The sequence below is a fragment of the Ahaetulla prasina genome, chromosome 4, assembly GCF_028640845.1.
Source record: "Ahaetulla prasina isolate Xishuangbanna chromosome 4, ASM2864084v1, whole genome shotgun sequence".
NCBI classification, from domain to species: domain Eukaryota; kingdom Metazoa; phylum Chordata; class Lepidosauria; order Squamata; family Colubridae; genus Ahaetulla; species Ahaetulla prasina.
Window position 1 is genome coordinate 96619012 of NC_080542.1, and position 21224 is coordinate 96640235.

At 35.2% G+C, this 21224-nt stretch overlaps 1 protein-coding gene across 6 annotated transcripts in view; it reads left to right on the forward strand.

The window, feature by feature from the left end:
* THRB (thyroid hormone receptor beta) overlaps window positions 1–21224 on the forward strand; it is a 254122-nt gene that overhangs the window by 104789 nt on the left and 128109 nt on the right. For all 6 annotated transcript variants that reach the window (XM_058179790.1, XM_058179785.1, XM_058179787.1 and 3 more), the window contains exon 2: window positions 771–808. The gene's annotated coding sequence lies outside the window, so the exon portion shown is untranslated. The remainder of the gene's footprint in view (window positions 1–770; window positions 809–21224) is intronic.

The window sequence follows — 21224 nt, forward strand, 5'->3', positions numbered from 1 at the left end:
AACCTTTCACGTTCTTGCGTGCTGGCCCGTGTGCCAGAATTGACACGTGAAACTGTCTTGTGCCGAATGCATGGCCTCACCAGCTCCTGTCTCATTCGTGCATTCATGTGCCGGGTCGTGCATGTACGATGGACCGCCACACTTCTGGGGTCCGCTGGCACCGCGTGTACGAAGGCCAGCTGGCCGGTGTGTGTTTGAGTGCAGAAACGCGACGAGCCAGCAAGGCCGCGCATTCGGCACAAGACGGTTTTGTGTGCCACTTCCGGCACCAAGCCATAGGTTTGCCAACACTGATCTAGGACAATACACTGCACAGTATCATGGATTGAAATTAAATATATGATGATTACGTCCATCTTCTAAGCATTCTGTTATGCTTTTAAATGCTTATTTTTCAATCTAGGGGTTTTTATCTCCTCAATTTATTAAGATAAGAGATTTCTACTACATATGTACTACTTCTATATGAATTATATTTTGATGAAATCTAATAATCTGTTTCCATACAAATCTCAGTCAAAAGCTGAATGAGAATGCAAACCGGCTGACGCAAACCAAGATGATTGATCTTTTTCCAAAAGTAGTTTTAAAAACAAAATTAATCAAAACTATTATTTGTGTCCTTTAGCAACATTCAAATTTAAAAGCAAAGCTGCAGGTAGCTCTCTTACATTGAAAAGTGTTAAAATGCTGTAAGGTAATTGCTGCAAGTTTGTTTTGTATATTTCTAAATATATAATTAACACTGGCTTTTTTCTCTTTCTCCACAGTATGCAAGCAGTTCTTCTGCTTCAACTTTCTGATCCAAGTAAGTGATAATAAATTAAATTCTAGCACAGCCATTTCCACCCTGGGATTTCACATGCTATAGTAAAAATCTATGTGTTGGGCTGTAGTTCTCACTTCAAATGTGCAAATTGCAAACTAACTCATTGGAATAGCTCAAGACTGGGAAAGTTTGCTATAAATGAAGGAAATGTATAGTCTGAAACGTATTTATTCAAACATTGATGAAAAATGCTTTTAAAAATAAGTATTGTAGTCTGTAGTATAACTAAAGCTATGATTTGAGACAGCTGGAGAATATACAGCTCATATAATACATTATCAGTTACTAAAATAATTTCAATCTATTTATATTTTCTTTTGAATGTAGAAAAATTAAATTTGTTTTTAACTGGATTTCAACTCCATGGCTTAGTGCAGGAAACTTGTTAGGTTATGTCACATAGTATTAAATTTTCTATGTCTTTATAAAGTATATACCAGTATTAATTAAATAATGGTGGAAAATTAGGAACAGCAAATAGAAGAAAGTAACTTTGAAATGCATTGTGTATTCTACAAGTAATACACAGTAATACACAACGAGTAAAATGTAGTATTTCAGCAAAAAGTTCAGATTAACAAATTAACTTTCTATATTGCTAATTCCAAGGTAAATGGAACCTTGCCTTCCTATTTTTGAAAAAAAAATCTAGTCATGGCATTAATTCAGGACTTCTTAGCTATGAAAAAAAGGTAAAAATTGTGGAGTCCCTGATAGATTGATTTCTAGTTAACTTAAATTGAGGATAAGGTAGTTGCAGGAAAGTGGGTTTATATAGATTGGGGAGAAAAGTATGAGTGATCTATGATGTAAGACCTAGGGAGGAGGCTAGAATTTAGTGGTGGCAAATATGGTAAGATTGCAGATAATCTACTATCTAGAGACCTAAAAATGCACATGACACTAATGTTTTTGTTGATTGTTTTTGATCTGATTGACTTGGTTGTTTACTACTACATAAAAATTTGTTGGTACTAATCTGTAAAGGAACATACCTAATTCACATTTCTTTTTCTTTTTTTAAGGAACACAGAGCTGGGTTTCTAAATCCATACATTTTAGAACTTGTCACTGAAGTTGCTAAATCAAAAAATGAACATAAAATACCAATATATGTCTTAAGGAAAAATACACAAAAATGTATTATATTAGGAAACTTAAACTATAAAAATAAAATATATAAATTAAAAAATTGATACCGTGTTTCCCCAAAAATAAGACAGGGCCTTATTATTGGGGGGGGGGAGGGTGTCTTATTATTTATGAGATGCAGGAGGCCCCTAAACATCAGCCTGCTGCAGGGGGACTGGTGCCAGAGCGCCAATCAGCTGCTTCGCTGGTGTCGCTCAAGCAGCTGCCTCCAGCAATCATGGCAGCTTTTAATTTGCTTCCTGTGCAAACAGCATGAGGTGAGGAGGCGAGGTGGAGGGGGGGTGAACAGTGGGGGAACATGCCGCACATGCATCTGCCATCCACCTGGAAGGGCCTTGCAGAGGCTGCTGCCGCAAACCGTAGCTTACATGCCCCTTCTCTTAGTGGCGGCCGCAAACAAAGTTTTGCCAGCCCTAGCCCTGTCGACCTGGGGAGATGGGTACTGGCACCGGCCACTGAGTAGTGGCCAGTGCGGGCTGTCTGTGCAGCCATGAAGCGAGATCGGCATGGCCAGTTCTCGCTGGCAGCATTGCTGGTGAGGATCAAGTCAGAGTCGCTGCTGCCTGAGATCAGCAGACCAGATTCTGTGAGCCAGATGCACACGTTGTTCCCTATCTCGTTCCATGTGTCTCGCTTCTCTGCCTCCCCACCCATCCCCACCTGCCACTCCCACTTGCTGGTTGAGATTGGCAAGCCTGATTCAGGGAGGGATGGGGAGGCAACCCAAAGGTGAAATATAAAGGAATGCCTTCCCCACATTGTGCTGTTGCTACATGAAAAAGTCCTTTCCTTGTTAGCTTGATAAATAATTTTACTGGCTAGAACCTGCTGGATTTTTATGTCAGCTGTCTGTTTTTACTCGCTACAATAAATTCCAGCACTTGGTGGGCTCAGAAACTCAAATGCATAGCAGCTTCTCCTTTGAGTTGTTGCCTAAAACATTCAGATTTTTTATTTTTATTTTTAGCTCACCACTTAAGTTGGGGTTTGTATACAGGAGATGGGAATGGTGTATTTCAATGAAGTACTTTGGATTGAGTCTCGCTTCTCCCCTGTGTCTTACCTGACTTCCAGCTCCTGCCATGGCTGGCGAGGGAGGGGAGAAGAGATGGCAAGGGGAGGCCTGCCTCACTCCATGCATCTCGTTTCTCTATCTTCCTACCCCTCCCCATCTGCCACTCCCCCTCGCCGGCCAAGATCGGCAAGCTTGAACACGCTGCTGCTGCCCAGGAGAAGAACATCAGAAAGGAGCTCTCTTGCAGCGCCTGTTCTCTTTCTTCTTCTCCTGAGTAGCAGCGGTGTGTCTGGTTTATCAAATCCGGCCTGCTGATCTTGAGTGGCAGCAGTTCTGACCCAATCCTTGCCGGCAGTCCTGCGGGCAAGAACCAGACATGCAGATCCCACTTTATGGTTGTGTAGACAGCCCGCACCAGCCACTGCTCAGAGGTCCAGTGCCAAGTACCCCTCCACCCAGGTTGACAGGGCTAGGGCTGGTAAGAATTTGTTTGCAGCCGCCACTAAGAGAAGAGGCGTGCGAGCTAGGTTTTGCGGGAATGGCCTATGTGAGGCTGTTCCAGGTGGATGGCAGGTGCGCATGGGGCATGTTCCTCCACCCTTTGCCTGCCCTCCCCTTGCCTTCTCACCTCATGCTGTTTGCACAGCAGCTGTGCATGCGTCTAAGTATTTGGGGAAGTTTATTTTGGGGGGGGCTTATAGCGCATGTGCTCGAAAGCCCAATTGGGCTTATTATCTGGACAAGACTTATTTTCAGGAAAGCATGGTATATTAGGAAATCACATATAAAGATATGTATAATTTGAAAACAAAGGAAGAAACAGGATCAAAATGAAATAATGATTGGGGAAAAAAGAAATGGGTAGTTCTCAACTAAATTAAGTAAGGGCTGATTCCATATAAATTAAGCTGAAAAATGAGATTCGTTCTCTATGTTTCCATTGTCTGGTTGTGATCAGGACTTTTAAGATTTCAGCTAATAGAGGAAAAGTATAATTATAATGGGAAATGACCAGTATTTTTTGTATAAAGACAATGTAAGAAAAATTATAACAAGTATGCTAAAGTCTTATAAAAGAAAAATTCTCAAAAACAGCAGTGTCTCCAGGCTATGAGCACCACACCTTCTTGAATAGAAAACTGCCATGTGGAATTCACTGGCATTCAGTTTCCTTGCTTTGATTTCATTTTTGCTTTTTTGTTCCAATTATGTTATACAGAATTAATTGATGGGTTCAAACATAGGAGATTATTTTTCAGGATGGAAATCTTTTATAATTGTGCCAGCCAAGATATCTCATAACTTGAAAGACCTGGGGCTATGTATGATTATGGTTCCTCTTATATCTACTGGATGTTTAGCACAGGCATGATATAATGTATTTGATAATACAACCTTAAACAGCCAATAAACAAAAATTGGCTATTAGAAAAACACACTATATGTCTAAAATATTTGTGGTTCATTATAGTCAGTGCTGGGATTTGCTGAGTTCTGTTGGAATGAACAATCTTTTGATGGCTGATATTTCTCTATAACATTGTTTGAGAACGCAATGGGCTACAGTGGCTGGAGCAATGATGCAAAATAGATGGAGTTGTATCATGCATATAGCAAGAACAAATTTTCTGATATGAGGATAAATGATTGGAAACTGCCCAGAGTTAAGGTGGGCAGCTATATAAATGTCTTAAATAAATAAATATATTTATTTTTTATAAATATTAACTGTGTTAATCCTATTTTAAAATATATAGTGAATTCTCATGTGTTTTCTACTTTAAAATGGTGTATAAGTAATTGATTTTCAGTGATGATGGTCAGATAGGGTGCTAGTAATTACAGATAAAGTGGCTGGCAAACCTTTGGCTTCTTTTTTTTTAATTGAAAAAGTTTTACAAAATTTTCCCCCCTTTCCCCCCCCCTTTCCCCCTCCCCCCTCTCTTCCTAAACCCCCTCCCCCCCCAACTTCCCGAAACAAACACAAGGTATAGTAAAAATAAAGCAAACATATACTAAAAAATTTTCCTTCCTAAATTATAATCCTACAATTCTCATCAATTCTTAACTTCCCCCAAAACAATCAAAAATAATACATCCTAATCATTCAAAGGCAGTCTGATAACTCTTAGTCTGATATCTGTTTTGAATATAGTCAATCCATTTTTTCCATTCACTTAAATATCTTTCTTGTGTATTGTCTTTCAAAAAGGCTGAGATTTTTGCCATCTCAGCCAAATTGGCAACTTTCAATATCCATTCTCCTATTGTGGGTACTTCTTTTTTCTTCTAATACTGTCCTATTAGTAATCTTGCCGCTCTTATTAAATTTAAAATCAACTTAGTCTCAATTACGGTACAGTCCGTAATAATTCCCAGCAAAAAAACTTGTGGCAAAACCTTTGGCTTCTTGATGTCAATACTAATCTATAACTGCTATAACAACACTAACAAACACACACACACAATATATATATAATACTAATGTAATGGTAAATATATGTGTGCAGGAATAATTACAAATATTTATTATAAATGTAATTTTGTTACGTTTCAACTTGCTTTCATTTGATATTTTCAATTGCCGTCTTGTCTTGAAACAATTTTTGGTAGGATTGATTTGTGTTCTGATCTTTAACAGTTGGCAATGAATTGCTTTCTGGGTGACATGTAAAAGCAAAGTCAGCATCAAGAAGCAGTTTAAACAGGTAGAAAGAATTTTTGGAGCCATAAAAGAAGTTCACAGAGACCTGGGATTCTAAAGAAATGATTAATCATAGTTGCAAAGGTGTAATTACATTAAATGAAAAGATGATGATACTCTTAAGCATTTTATATTTCAATTCCCCATTTGAAATACACTTTCTTGATTTTATTTCCCCCCAATGATAATGCTCTTGGAGAACTATGGCATTTTCATAGGCTGTATACTTGCACATAAAGGGATATAGTGAACAAATTATACTCACAAGGAAGCCCTTATAATCTTCTCCCACAATCATCCTCATGCACTCTCCCACATTCTTCATCTGTGCAGTTGACACAAAACAGTCAGGCAATGCCATCTTATTGGTGTGTGATAAATTTTCTGATTACAGCTAGAAATCAGATAAATAATCATATTAATTGGAGAGCAATTGCAAGACAAAGGAAGCAGATTCAAGCCATGAGAGTTGTGTTATGACATCTGTCTATAAGAATTCCAGACTCAGGGCTAGGAGAAAGAACAACAAAGAGCACACATCCAGAATGGGAGGGCTGTTTTCAGTAGAGAAGCAAGGGCCTGATCTCTGTTCTTAAGAAGCCCCAGTGCTGGCCTAGCTTGATTTGAGATGTTTAATTATTTATTTAGAATATTTATTTGGTCGCTGACTCAAATCTCAATGACTCTGTTACTGCCCTCTCCTCTCAAACTGATATGCAGGCTACCTTTGCAGTTGCCAACATGTTATTGGACTGCTTTCCCTGACAGGATCTGGCCTGTCTTTATCTAAACAAGATTTCATCTGCTCAGGGTCAGTGTGTCCTGAAGCAGTTGCAAGTGTTGGATTGCCAGTTGGCTATTTAAGTTGCTGGTATATACAATCTGCCTCAGGATTCATTCAAGATTATAGCACTCCTGGAGAGAGACTATTGTATATGATGATTTTACCCCAGTTATTGCAGAGAAAGTCTTTCTCTCATTTTTCAATTCACAAGGAATAAAGTTGCAGTTCTGACTTTTTAAAATACCTTATTCTAACGGTTAAATCATTTCAGAGAGAGTGAGTGAGTCAGTAAAGCAATTCAAGCCTTTAATTATGTAGAAGTTAATGAAAAATGAAAGGTAAATAAAGGAAGGCAGAAAAGAGAACTGAACAATTAACAATTTTGATTTTTGTATTTTTAAAAGACAAAATGAAAATGTCTTTGAATGGTAAAAATTAAAAATGTGAAGCTAGAAATATAGTTTAGGTTTAATTTTTATTTTGACCTTTTAAAATCAGAATTGTGTCTAAATTAGGAGCAGACAAGCAGCAGTCTCTGGTCAACCTAAAGCTTCATATTTTTCCAATAGGAAATTTAAATCATGTCCTGTAATTTGAATTTTATAATCTATGACTTTTAGTGAATAAAAATCTGGGGTCTAAGCAGGAAAGAGTCAATATATCAGGGAAGTCTATGAGAGGTTAAGATAAAGAGATGGTGTGCCACCTAGCATCAATACTTTATTAGATTTCTGTTTTGCTTTCTAATAGTTAATCTCCTCATTGGAGCTCAATATTTAGGCTTAAGAATCTAGATCAAGGTCCTGGGAGCCTGCTTATTGGAACTAACATATTCACAGGTTCGGATTTTCTTCTGCCAAGGACTTTGTGGGATTATTTGATTTATCTTCTTTCAGTGAGCAATATTTCTCAGAGGCAGCCATGACAAACATATGCTAAAAATATTCACTTCAAGTACAGTTGGCAGCCACAAATGATTATAACTCCTCATGATTATCAGCAGAAATTCTGACAATCCCAAAATTCTTTGAAATGGAAGTAAATAATGCTGAGTTTGGGATTAAATTTCAGGCATGGTTCCTAATTGTTGGACCCTTATAATTTGAATAATAAATTAATGTGTGATGATTTATTGGTTTAATTTTTTTTTCTAAATTGAAATAATCTTTGGTAAATACCAAAATATATCTTGCTTATTATATAGAATTTCAATTATTTAAGATCTCATTCAAAGCAGTTTGGTGTAATAGTTAAGATGCTGGCATAGAACTGTAACTTTGTTGCTGGTAATCCTTATGATTTTTATTGATATTGATTGTTTCCTGATTGCTTATTTGTACCATATGAATATCATTAAGTGTGGTATCATTAAGTGTTAAATTTGTACCCTATGATCATCATTAAATGTTGTAAGTGTTGTACCTTGATGAAAGTATATTTTCTTTTATGTACACTGAGAGCATATGCACCAAGACAAATTCCTTGTGTGTCCAATCACACTTGGCCAATAAAAAATTCTTTTCTGTTCTATTCTATTCTATTCTATTCTATTCTATTCTATTCTATTCTATTCTATTCTAGAAACCAGAAGACTGTGAGTTCTAATTCTAGGCATGAAATTAAGCCAGATGACATTGGGCCAGTCACTCTCTTTCAACCCAACCTACATTTGTTGTTGTGAAGAAAATAGGAAGATGAAGGAGTGTTATATATGTTCGCCACGTTGAGTTACTTCTAAAATAATAAGTAATTATTATAGAATTATTATAGAAGTACAAAAATACTTCAAATATACAACTCATTTTGGAAAAGAATCTGGCTAAAAGGATTGAAATTAACCTTTTACTTAAAATTTAAAAAGTAATTACTACAAAATGACATTTGCTGATAAATGACTTCAGAGAAATTATCTAGAATGTACCAAGATGCTTCTAGACAATGTGGTATTTTTTGAACAAAATACAATTTTGTTCCTATTTTTGTATTTTGTACAAAAATAGAAAGAGATATTTTAATAAGCATGGTAGGCTTCTGAAAAAACATTAAATACAAATACATATAATGCTATAAATAATTTTAAAGAACAGTAGTAGGTGAAACCAGACTTTTTTATTGTAACTTCTGGATAACCAGTTAGAAAACACTTAACAGAAATTTAGTTTTTTATATGATATCCGCTGCAAGACTTTTATATACCATCACAGGAGAAATAATGACAATCTCCCCAATGGAGGAATGGATTGTGAAAACGTTAGAATTCACAGAAGTAACAAAATTGTCCTATTTAAGTAGGGATGAAAGACTAAGTACCTTTATGAAATACTGGAAATCATTAGGAATTTTGGATGAAAATGGGCCAAAATAAAATGGTGATTTCTGGATTTGCTGACAGAAATTTTGAATTTAGGATAGAGTGAAGCTATATAATAAAATTTTAGGATTAATAAGCTTGATGAAAGAAGATCAGAAATTGCTTTTTTATTTATTTTTCTTCATGCTGTCTTCCACACTTTTCCTTTTATCTTTTCCTAATTTTCTCTTATTTTTGTTTTCATGTTTATCTTTTACTCATGTTAAAATCTTCAATAAAATTTACATTTAAAAGTAAAGCATCTGTATTTAATTTTCCTCTTAAAATAAAAATATTTGTTATGCTGTGTTTTGTAGCTTTTTAAATTATAAAAAGTTTTCAGGGGACCTTTTAATCTTTCCTGATAGAGGTAGTTCTTATTTACCAATCACATTTGGGACCTCTTGTTAAAAAAAGAGGTGAGACTTCAATCTTACTTCAGGTTTTTGTTTGTTTTGTTTTACAGATCTGCAAGGGTCGTAAATGTAAGGGTTAGTCACAAAGTCATTTTTTCATCACTGTTATAACTATGAATGGTTGTTGTTCAAGACAGTTGTTAGAAAAGAACTCTCTTTATAGTCTAAGTCTATAATTAAAAGCCATAGACTTACAGGGTGCAAGAACATACAAAGATTATAAGGTCGACACTAGGTGGAGCTTTAGTATTGTTTCAGTAGTAACTGTCAATGTCAGTTTGTAGAGATTTTAAAATAGCATATTACTTTCTATGGTAGGAAGATGAAAATTTGTTTTAGACCATGAGAGATCAAGCTTTTGTACCCGAAAGTAAACTGAATAGAAAAACTTGAATATGTTGCATTTTATTTTTAGATTTGAATTCACATTATAAGAGCACTTATAGAATATCTCTATTTTTCTGTTAATGTTTCAATTTTCCCTCAGTCTCTAGTGTCATAGATATAACAATATAACAGAATTGGGATCATGGAGATCTTCTAGTCAAACCCTTGTTCAAACAGGAGACCTTATACTATTTCAGCCAAATAGTTGTCCAATGAATTCTAAAAAATCTCCACAAAATGTATGTGTATGTATGTATGTATGTATGTATGTATGTATGTGTGTGTGTGTGTGTATGTGTATATACATATATTTATTCTGAGATTTTCACAGGTGTTTGTATGTAGGTCTTTGGTTATTCGGGTTTTCTCCCACGTAAAATTGGAAGTGTCTTGGCGACATTTCTACGAAGTCTCATTCGTCATCTTCAGGCTTCAGCTTCGTGCTTCTGGGAGCAATGTGTGATTTACACGGGAGAAAACCCGAACAACCAAAGACCTATATACAAACACCCGTGAAAACCTCAGAAAACAAATATATATATATTTGTTTATATATATTTATATATATGGAGAGGGAATTGCATTAAAAAAACGTTCCTGAACTGATGTAGATTTTAAAGTTGTTTCTATTACGATTTCAAAGTTTGCAATGGTGACCTAAGAAAAAGGTGCTTCCAGTCGTAAAATCTTCAAGCTTCCTCTGTTCTTCAGGACAAGCAATTTTGTCCTCTAATATTAACAGAATTAAATGGACTATTGCCCATTTTACTACATTCTTAGTCCTGTAAGGTCTGGCCAGGAAGTTCAAAATAAATTCATTAATCTTTGCAAAGATTAGCAAGAGAGCAAGAGAGTACAAAGAAGGCACTAATTTTGTTTGTGAAAAGAACAGTGTATTCTAGAAGCAAAAAGTACTGCTTGTTTTCAAGATGTAAACTGAAATGATCCTGTTCCTTAAAAATATATGTATGAATCATGTATAGTTGTATACAACAACTTATCTATTACCTTATGCAATAACCTACATATTACTTTGGAGAATTAAAGATTTCAATACTGTGATAAGCATTGATTAATTAATCTAAAATAATTATTATCAATAATTATTATTTGTTTTGCCCATCATTTACAGCATTAACAGCAACATGCACTTTTGGGGGCTATCCTGGGAGAAGCTCAGAAATTGTAATTTATACAATATTCAGCAGTCTTTCTAGCAGTTTTGCATTTATTTCTGAATACAACTGCAAGGGTTGTTTTTATTTGAATTGTAGGTGGGTTATTACAATGTGTTACTTTACGTAATTTCAAATTATTTTAATTGTATTTGTGTTATGCTAATTCAATTTTGAAACACTTTTGTCTATAATTTGCTGGCTTTTAATGTTTAACCCACAGTGTAAGTTTCCTTCTGGGCAATTTTTGGGCTTAAACATGATCAAAAACCATGTTAAGAATAAATCGGTATAGATATCTTGCATTCATGATCATATCTTCATCAAACAATGCAAACTTTCTGCACAAACTTTTATCATTTATACTGGTGTTGATGATACCACCACAAAATATATGATTAGATTTTGTATCTATAAATGTATGTGTGTGTGTGTGTGTGTGTGTGTGTGTGTGTGTGTGTGTTTTACAAATTACAAGTTAATACTTTAATGAAGTTGATCAAGTTTGATTATTTTTTTAGATTTTTTTTTTAAAAAGGTGACATTGTTAATTATCTAGTTTTCCATATAATTTGGGGAGGGGAATCAGTTTTTTTTCTTTAGCTAATACCTATTCTATATTGATGTCTATAAATGTGGACCTACAAAATATTCAGGGGCATAATATATCTTTAGACCAGAAATGATTTACTGTAAAAGGAAGATTTATTTATTAACTGTAGTTAATAATAAATTGAGCAACATTATAAAAAATAAGCAGAGCATGAAGCAGCAACAGTACAGATTGTTTGTGGTTGAAGTAGTGCATTGTATTCAATTCTCAATAGCTTATGCTTTTTCTCTCTCAGTACAAACACTGTACAGTTTTCACTGTAATAATTTTCAGTTACAAAGACATACACTGCAGATGCTAAATACCCTTTACTTGGTATTTGGTGCCTTCCTGGTTACATCCTCATTTGGAGGTATCTGAGAATGAATATGGGGTACAAAATCTTCATCTCTTTATCTGGGCTTCAGCTTCTTACAAGTGAAGCAATTTTCTAAAGCATTTTTCAGACCTGAAAAAAATGGTACTTCCCTAATGGAATTACATTACATTATAAATGCTACTATTTATTATTACCGTATATACTCGAATATAAGCCGATCCGAGTATAAGCCGAGGTCCCCAATTTTACCCCAAAAACTGGGGTAAACTGGGGACTCGAGTATAAGCCGAGGGTGGGAAATGAGGCACCTACCGGTTGGGGAAACCCTCCCTCCCTCAGCTGAGAAGGCTGGCGGCCCCCGCCCGCCTCTCACTGCACCGGCAGGGCTTCCGTCCGGTAAAATGTGAAAAAGAAAAAACTCGAGTATAAGTCAGATATACTCGAGTATGCCGAGGGCTTTAAAAAAACAAAACTCGAGTATAAGTCAGATAGACCGAGTATAAGTTTAGGAAGTTTTTCAGCACAAAAAACGTGCTGAAAAACTCGGCTTATACTCGAGTATATACGGTATATGGAATATCTGTATCCTTTTTTTAACTAGTCTGTGAATGAGCCATGGTGCTAGATCTTGAGACAGATCCCAATTGCTTGAGTTGTATCCTAAAATGAAATATTTCAGAAACTTTGAAAGTAACCAGAGGCTGAAAAGGACAATACTGTATGGCATTGGAATTACTATGCCAAGAAACATCTTGATAATAAAGAAGAAACACACTATTTTGTTTTGGGAATACTGTGGCTTGTATACATTATTTTAATTTCAAAGGAAGTTTAAGTTCAATTTTTGAAGTTGATAAATGTAAAATTCTTGGAATGCTCTACTGGATATATTGAAAGTTAAAAAATAGCAATATCTGTCTGGAGTCTGTCTCTATTTCAGACTTGCTTTGGAAAGTGAAATAGGTGGCAATCCCACCATTCCATCTTCATTTGTATAAATGTAGTTATTATATAATAAATGGCTATTCTAGGAATTGCCTGCCACTTTGAAAGTCTTTCTGCCCAATAGTTGTTGTGTTAATAATTCTTGTAAACAAATGAAAAAGGTAATCTTAAAACAAATTTTAATGCTGCCATTTGCATGAGCATGTAGACAACCTGCCACAGACAATCACCACTGCTGGCTTGTTGACACTAGCTTGCTTGGCTGGCTCACCCAGTAAGCTTACCAATGGACAATTCACCACTGGCAACTTGCTGCAGGGCAATTCATCACATGACAATGCTGGAGGCAAGGGGAGCCTCCTTCTTCTCCTCTTCCTCCTCTCTTTTCCTGCCTCACTTTTTGATCCAGCTTGTGATTTTCCATAATACTCCTTGAACTCTATAGCGAAAACTCCTGTGTACCAAAAAGTATGTGACTCTCTCCCAAGTGATCTTTTTTTCTGGTTGGGGGGTGCTGAAAGTCCATCTTTCCCTCCCTGTTTCGACTTCCCCAATTTTCCTCCAGTCTTAGCTATAGAGGAGGAGGAGGAGGAGGAGGAGGAGGAGGTTCCCCTAGTCTATGTCATTCCCTCATTATGTAATATTATACTGATGTAACTAATAAAAGGAATTGTCCCATGGTGAGTTGTCCTCTGTCAAGTTGGCCAGGACAAGATGGCTGGGGTGAGCCGGATGGCAGTGAGGCAACCAGAGCAAGATGGCAACAGTGAGGCAGCAGCAATGAGCCACAAACCTGCATATTGAACATCTTGATTGTTTTGTCATTATTCAACTAAATATCTTTCACAGACTCATATTTCAAGGACTGATTGTAAGTACTATTCATTTAACACCATCGTAACATTTGCTGAACAAATGGTCATTTAATTTGTACCTGCATTTAAAGTTACATACAAACTATCACCTCATGAGCAAAAATAATTCTTTCATTATCAGGAGAACATGAAATCAGCAGCAACTAATTTGTTTTAATCATATTGATCACTAAATTTAACCATCAACCCTGAACAAACAGTACTTGGCTTGGAAAAACATCTTACAAAGTCTCTATGGAGATTCCCAGTCATCCAGGTCATGGTTGTCCCAAAGGTGCTTTTTTAAGAGGCTGATTTGTCCTGAGTGGGTGGACACAGACTGAGGCCAGACGGGACAGAGGCAATTGGACTTTCTTTGCTTTTTCTTGAAGATTTTCACTTCTCATCCAAGAACTGAATTGAAGAGACTTCTTGAATGACAAATGAAACATCTTCAAGGAAAAATGAAAAAAGTCCTATTGCCTCTATGGGACATCTTATAAAGTGATATTAAAATAATTTTTTGACATTCTTAGAATTTCAGGGCTTACAATACCTAAATCTGAGTAACTATATCCATGAACACGTCAGTATTTAATCAGAATGGCACATTCGGTAAATTTTATGTAGACGTGGAAGCATGGGTGACCATAGCATGGCTAGTAAAATAATATTTTCAGCAGTTGTTGCTGATTTAAATGCTGATATGAGTGAGTATAAGTGATTGCACTCTATGTTGATCACCTATAGAACAACTATATTACAAATACATCTACAGTTCTTTGATCTGAACAGAAGTATAAGCTCCAAATTCTATTATTTTAAAGAAATTTTAGCTGTATTCTTGACTATGAAAAAGAAATACAAGCTGCTTGGTTCTGTGGAATGCTTTAACTATTATTCAGATATTATTATAAAAGTGCCTAATATTGTAGTAGAAGTGCACTCACTGAAAGATATTTCAAATTTTATTTATTTAATTTTATTTTAATAAAATTTAATATATTTAGTCTCTGCCTAAATATTTTATCTTTAATTATAGTTATTTTGGAAAGCACCAAGATCAAAAGTATCAGAGTTATTTTACTGTTTTGGATTTCAGATGCTTTCAGAAGTTTATTTAGAGTTTTAAAGCATTTTAAAACAATTTAAAAAAGAAGTTGTACTGATCAATAAAAAAAAATACTTCAAAATTCATAGTGGTGGATTAAAGTATTTTAGGGGAAAATTTTTTGAGATTTTCTTTAGTGTTCATAAAGTAGATTAATTAAATACTCATTGTTTTGTTCATGTTCTTGTAGAAACAAAATCTGTTTTTTAAAAAATGTGAAAGTGTTCCAGGTTTGGAACACAAATGTTTGCCAATTCCGTAGGCAGATTCTACTGGAATTTGGAAAAGGTGGCTTCAATGAGTTGGTACTGAACAGGCACTTGCACAGCTGAATGCATACTAAGTACTCTTCCACAATCGTTTATTTAAATTAAATATTACCTACCCATTTGTCTTAGTAATTACATTTTAGGAAATATTTTTAAGAAGAATGTTTAGTCAACATATTTTTAAACAAGCAACAGAAACATGAAATGGAATTAAATTTATCATATTGAAACAATTTACTCACATAGGAAATGGACAAAAGGGAAACTTAGACTTTATTAATTTATTAACTAAATTGCTATGTAAGATTTTGATCTTTAATAAATCAGTTGTCAACTTTTTTTTCATGTCATGATGTCCTGAAGAAGATAGCTACACTCTTGAGTTCTTTTTACTGCTTTAAAATCCATAGCATTAGAGGCTCTGGTGAAAATCAAGATAACTTCAGTCACATTGTGAAATTTCCTGCACTTACTGTAAATTTGTAGTTGTGTCAAGTTTGGTGGGGTGGGGGGAAGGAATGTGTATGAGCTTACATGTATTTGAAAGGAGCTTTGTAGGATCAGTGCCTGGTGCCTTATTTAAAAATTGTCTTGTGTCTAATGGAAAATTATATTGGAAGACACGTCACCACAGTTGATTAATGTTCCTGTACAACACTACACTATTTTTGGAGTTAGCTTTATTTTCCAAATTTTACAGAAGCCTGTTATTCTGAAAACAGCTTCACTTTGTGACTTTACATTACTCTAGAAAGATATTTTATTAACTAGAAGCACTTGGTTTCATAAAGAGCAATTACTGTCTGGACAGTGGACAAAAGCAATGTTATATGAAGGACATTCCTTATGTTATTTTTAGTCAGTCAAACCTTATCACAGCAAGCATTTTGAACCTTCTTCCTTATAGTCTAGTTCAGCAAATAAAAATTACATTCACCAAAAGAGTCAACTCTGAAACAAAGAAGAATCCAAAATACTGAAAGAGAACAATACTCTAATGAATAATTTACACTAAGGGTAAAAATGCAGAATTGGATTTGTATATATTATTTGCTATCATTTAACACTAAAATATTTTATTGATCCAGATTATTATTTAAAAGCTTTCCTCATTGAATTGCCTTGTTAAATTACATGAAGCGATATTACACGGGGTCCCAAATTGGCATAGACTTTCAATCTGTATTCTCAAGAATATTCCAGAGATTCAATTTTATTTGTATGTGAGATGAACACTGACTGTGGAATGCTACTGTCAATTCACGAAGTATTCCTAACTTGCCATAAGCAGGGGGATGGGAAACTGAGCCTCTCAGCTGCATCAAGGAACTTGTATTTCAGTCAAAGTACATTCCAGCTGGCAATGTCAAGGTCATCTCCAGGGGGACCCACAGTGGTCAGAGGGAATGACTTCTACAACCTGTGAAATTGCTTTGTTGGGGAATGTGACTGATGACGCACCTTGGGGAGAGGGGGAAGCAGGGTCAGAGTCAAGGCGCGAATTAAGTGAGTCAGAATTGGCTTCACTTGGTTCGTGCTGACATGAAGCTCCTAGTGAATAACTGGATTTCTTTTGATGCTTGGCTTGAGGCTCATGATTTAATTAGGGCATCGGTTGGAACCCTGACAGCCACTTTAGGTAGACTTTCGATTTATGACCATAATTGTGATAGGAATTTCCTCTGTTAAGATAGGTGGTTGTTAAGTGAATCAAATGCAATTTTATGACCTTTTTTGTCATGGTTATTAAGCAAATCACTGTAATTGTTAAGTCAATCATGTGGTCAATAAATGAATCAGGCTTCCCCCACTTACACTGCTTGTTGGAAACTGGTTGGGAAGGTTGCACATGGCAATCACATGATCCTGGGATGCTGCAACCCTCATAAATATATACCAGTTGCCAAGCACCTGAATTTTGATCATGTGTCTGTGGACAGGCTGTGATGATTGTAAGTGTGAGGAACAGCTCTAAACCACTTTTCAGAGTCATTGTAACTTTGAACAGTCACTAAACAAATGATTGTAATTTAAGAGCTATCTGTATTTGTCTTGTTGTAGATTCTTCATTGTATGAACACTCAAGAATACTCTAATATTAAAGAAGCTGCAATCTCATTGTGTCTTCCTCATTGCCTACATGAGGAACAAAAAGCATTTGTGATTTTTACCAGAATAAGGGCAAAGTTTACATACCCTAAGCTCAAATTTGACATTTGACTTCTGTATAGCCTGCTTCAAGATGCCTTCAAAAAATAGACTGGCATGGGTGGGCTGGGGGAAACTGCAGGCTGTATAAATTAATTAAATATATTATCCTATGTATTTAGTAATTTCTTAAATTACAATAATTATTTTAGTTGTGCAGCATCATTTTGGTAGGCTTTCATACTTGCAGTCAAACCTTTGGGGCTATGTGTGATTTCAAGCTAAACTTTAAAAGGCAATTCTGATATATTTTGATGGGGATAAGAGATCCATTTCAAAGATTGTGTTTCATACCATTGCATTTATGGTGCATTTTTTACATTAGGAAGGAATGGAGTGCTTGGTTTTGTGAAATCATCGTCATCATCATTTAATTAACATAATTACAGCCATTAATATATGGGCAGTTCCAGTTATACACTACTCAGCTGGAATTATCAACTGGACTTTGGCTGAACTGGAAAACCTGGACCAGAAAACACATAAACCTTTGAATATGTACCATGCTTTACATCCACAAAGTGACACTGACAGATTGTACCTGCCAAGAAGAATAGGGGGCAGAGGACTATTGCAAATCCATCAACTGTAGAAGAAGAAAAATGAAGTTTGAATGATTATGTGAACCAAAGTATAGAAGAATTGCTGCAGGCTATGAAAATAGAGAACATCATAAACAACAGAAACAAAGGCAGACTATAAGGAAAAACAGCTGAATGACAGATTAAATAGATGAAAAACCAAAGCTTTGACAGCACTTGAAAAACATTGAAGAAAAATGAAATTTACATGGGCATAAATCACTTTATATGGGCATGGCTTAAGATAGGAACTGTCAAGAAAGAAACTGAAGGTTTAATACTGGATGCTCAAGAACAAGCACTACAAATTAATGCCATGAAAGCAAAGATACAAAAATCCACTGACAATCCAAACTGCCGACTTTGCAACGACCAAGTCGAAACTGTTTCACATTTAGTATATGAATGCAGCAAAATTGCACAAACTGATTACAAAGCTAGACACAACCGAGTTGCTAAATTAATTTAGTCGTCATTATGTAAAAAATACGATTTACCTGTATCCAAAAAGTCATGGGAACATAAAGTGGAAAAAGTTATAGAAAATGAGAAGTGAAGATCTTGTGGGACTTTCGAATACAGACAGATCATCATTTGGAACACAACATTCCAGATATCACAGTTGTTGAAAACTGAAATGTATAATTTATTGATATCGCAGTACCAGGAGACGCCAGAGTCAAAGAAAAAGAATTGGAAAAAAACATGAAACATCATGATCTGGCCATTGAAACTACGCAATTATGGATGAAACATATAACAGTGATACCCATTGTCACTGGGACACTTGGTACCATGTCCAAGAATTTTATAAAATACATCAAGAAATTGCAGCTTCTTGCAATAACACCAGCGGAACTGCATAAAACTGCGCTACTTGGAACCTCATATATTTTAAGAAGATACTTGGTTGATACCTAGGTCGCTGGCAGCAATTCGTATCAACCATTAGTACCAGTCAATCGTATTTGTGACACATTTTTAAATGTTCAGTTGACTGAATTTCATGTTTAATGAATAAAAGATAATAATGATAACAACAACAACAACAACAACAATAATAATCTTCAAGAAGTGGATGAAACCATTGATCACATACTGAGCTGTTATAAGACAATAGCTCAGACCCACTACAAACAACGTCACAACACAGTTGCTTAGATGATCCACTGGAACTTGTGTCACAACTACCATCTGCCTGTAGCAAAGAACTGGTGGGATCATAAGCCTGAAAAAGTGATTGAAAATGAGCATGCAAAACTACTGTGGGATTTCCGAATACAGATTGATAAAGTTTTGGAACACAATACCCCAGATATCATGATTGTGGAAAAGAAAAAAGTGTGGATAGTCAACATTGCTATACCTGGTGACAGCAGAATCGATGAGAAACAACTTGAAAAAGTCACCAGATATCAAGATTTGAGAATCGAATTGCAGAGACTCTGGCATAAACCAGTGCAGGTTGTTCCAGTGGTACTCGGCACACTGGGAGCTGTGCCTAAAGACCTAGGCAAGCGCTTAAAAGCAATTGGCACTGACAAGATCACAGAAAAATAGGGGGCAGAAGACTACTGCAAATCCATCAAACTGTAGAAGAAGAAAAACGAAGTTTGAAAGATTATGTGAACCAAAGTACAGAACAATTGCTGCAGGCTGTGAAAACAGAGAACATTATAAAAACAACAGAAACAAAGGCAGAATATAAGGAAAAACAGCTGGATGACAGATTAAATAGATGGAAATCCAAAGCTTTGCATGGATAGCACTTGAAAAACATTGAAGGAAAATGTGATGACTACTTGACATGGGCATGGCTTAAGATGAGAACCATCAAGAAAGAAATGGGTTTAATACTCACTGCTCAAGAACAAGCACTACAAACTAATGCCATGAAAACAAAGTTACAAAAATCCACCAACAATCCAAACTGCTGACTTTACAACAACAAAGTTGAAACTGTTTCACATTTAATATGTGATTGCAGCAAAATCTCACAAACTGATTACAAAGCTAGACACAACCGAGTTGCTAAATTAATCCACTAGTCATTATGTAAAAAATATGACTATATCCAAAAAGTCATGGAAACATAAAGTGGAAAAAGTTATAGAAAATGAGAAGGTGATGATTTTGTGGGACTTTAGAATACAGACGGATCGTCACTTGGAACACAACACACCAGATATCACAGTTGTGGAAACCAAAACATACAATTTATTGACATCGCGGTACCAGGAGATGCCAGAGTTGAAGAAAAAGAACTAGAAAAAATCATGAAATATCGCGACCTGGCCATCGAAACTACATGGCTATGGATGAAACATGTAACAGTGATACCTATTGTCATCGGGATACTTGGCACCATGTCCAAGAATTTTATAAGATACATTAATAAATTGCAACTTCCTGCAATAACACCAGCAAAACTGCAAAAACTGCGGTACTTGGAACATTGTACATCTTAAGAAGGTACTTAGTTGATACCTAGGATGCTGGCAGCAACCCATATCAACCATTAGCACCAGTCAATACCATTTGTGATGTATTTTTGACTTCAGTTGACTGAGTTTCATTTTTAATGAATAAAGTAAATAATAATAATAATAATAATAATAATAATAATAATAATAATCATAATCATAATCATAATCATAATCATAATCATAATCATAATCATAATAAAAGTGAAAAGGAGAAGAAGAAGAAGAACAGAAAGAGGAAGAGGAAGAGGAAGAATAGAAGAAGAATTTCTGAATAGGATGTCAAGGATTTGTGTGGGAGGATAAGCTTAATCTAATCAGACAGTTCACAAGTTTGATTTCATATAATTTTTTATTATATTAAATTAGTTCTTTCTATCTAACCTCAAGTCTTCCACTGTGCATATGAAAATATCTGAAATTATAAAACAATTTGAAATACACAGCTAACTGAACTATATTTAAAAAAATAAAGATGGCAATTTTTCAAGAGCGAAGATTCAGGATAAATTGCACAAGCTATAATAATTGAAAGAAGATTTCTTTTATAAACTCTTATGCACTTTAAGTTGCAAAATTAATATTGGACAAACTTTTATGAATCAAAGGCCTTTTACCTCTAATAAAATTGATTGTGAGTTACAGGAGCTGATAAATGTGCTGATCTTTAAAGTTGCTCCCTTGTTTTTTATGTAGCAGTTTAGCAAATCGTAGCTATTTCTATTGAATCGGAACAGACCATTTTTAATAATGAATTTCTCTCCATTGCCATTGTTATATATTTCTATTAATTGTACTTTCAAGAAAATTATTCTTGTGAATGGCTCCCTTGCCAGTTGAAGCCAAGTTGATAAGGTCTAGAAGCAAGGTATTGCTTGTGAGCCCCCTATATTAACTTCAGATAAATAATGTGTAGCAAACCTCATGCCAACATTTCTTTATTTATCAAATAATTTGAAGAGTGTTTTTTTAATATTGTGTCATGTTCGCAAACTCAGTACATTTTTTTAAAAATCTTAAAATAGACAT